Below are 1,522 nucleotides of genomic sequence, written 5' to 3' on the forward strand. Positions count from 1 at the left end.
CTTTCCAGAGGCCGCTGCACATCAGCCAAGGAGGCGCCTACGTTGGCGATGCGGCATGTCACTGAAGACGTTAATCGACATGGATCGCCACCGGTCTCTGTCTCACGTCAGATGCAACATTACGCAACACTTGACCGGACGTTTCTCGAGATTCCATTTATATATTTCCCCCTCTGCTATCCTCTTGCTCTTGTCTCCCTTTCTCAATTACTCACAGCCTCCCACGTCCCCGGGAAAAGGGTATCATCTGCTGCCACTCTCAGGCAACCGACACCGGCCCACGTGTAAAGGGTATTGTCTATCACCAGCTAACAATTAGGGCACTTTCGTTGTCTCTCGAAGGACTGTTGACGCCTGTCGCCTTCCCAGAAGCTTGGGAGGTACAAACGACCCTGGACCTAGGACCCATCTCCCCACTTGGAGGGCACGCTCTCCATGTCTTCTACTGCGTCGTTGCGTGGTACATCCATCATAAAGTTAAAAGATCCATTACGTCACAAGGTATCGACGCATTACACATCTCATTCCAGAGACTGGTTACGTCGTGCATAACCCACGGAAGAACTGGGTATCCTATCTATCGCCTCCCCCGGGAAAGAGTACATTATTACCACACGAGAGACTGAGTACACTACCAACCACCACCCGGGGCCCCAGTACGCGCATGTTTTACCCAGGTTATGAGATGAATAATGAGCGTTGTTCCGGCTCATCAGAATGAGTGCTTGCTGGAGAGTGCAGGGTTGATACCTCTCGTAGGTGAGGGAAAGGCACAAAGGCCAGGTCTCAATGGCGGTGGGAGGCGTGTGCAGGTCTCTGGCTGATGCAGGCTGATGAGTGTGGCGTTGCTTGCTCGCCCCTCTGTCCGCTGTGAATAAGGCTGTTTTTTGCTTCTTTAGGTCAGTAATCGCCCTTCCGAAAGGAGTTTGTAAGTTAAAGTTTCATATTAGTTGGGCGACTCCACTCCGTCTGAAAATGTTTCCAGTTTTAAGCATGAAATTTGTTTCATCTTAATGTGATAAGGAGATTTACCCGTTTCACATTATACCTCTTCACAACATCCATCACTTTATGGGAAACCATATTTTTGCTCAAATCATATTTCGAAATATTCCATAAACCTTTGACCTCCTTTCGCACACGGATTTTAATGGGTATTCGTGCCCTATTGTTTATGGAAAATAAACAACAAAAACAACACATTTTTAGATTTCGTCTCACACTAAGTGAGTCCAAAATCGAAAACAGTTGTAGCAACAGTAGCAGGCAGAGGCGGTACATCTCCCGCGGGCTGAGTATTGATGCAGAGAGCGCGGGGACGTGTTCCTCTCCACGCTTCCTTCACATCCCTGTACACACGCTCCCCGGCCTCTTCTCGGGTATACTCGACCCCTGTTTCCTTCCAAGGATTCCTAGTCGAGATGGGCAACTTCGTCTAAGGAAGTCCTAGGGTTGCTTTGCTCTTTATGATGGTGTTGCTGCGGGTGGCTTCGGAGAAATTACTTCGTGCTTGTTCTTGGGG

Source organism: Penaeus monodon, chromosome 22 (genome assembly GCF_015228065.2).
Source record: "Penaeus monodon isolate SGIC_2016 chromosome 22, NSTDA_Pmon_1, whole genome shotgun sequence".
Lineage (NCBI taxonomy): Eukaryota > Metazoa > Arthropoda > Malacostraca > Decapoda > Penaeidae > Penaeus > Penaeus monodon.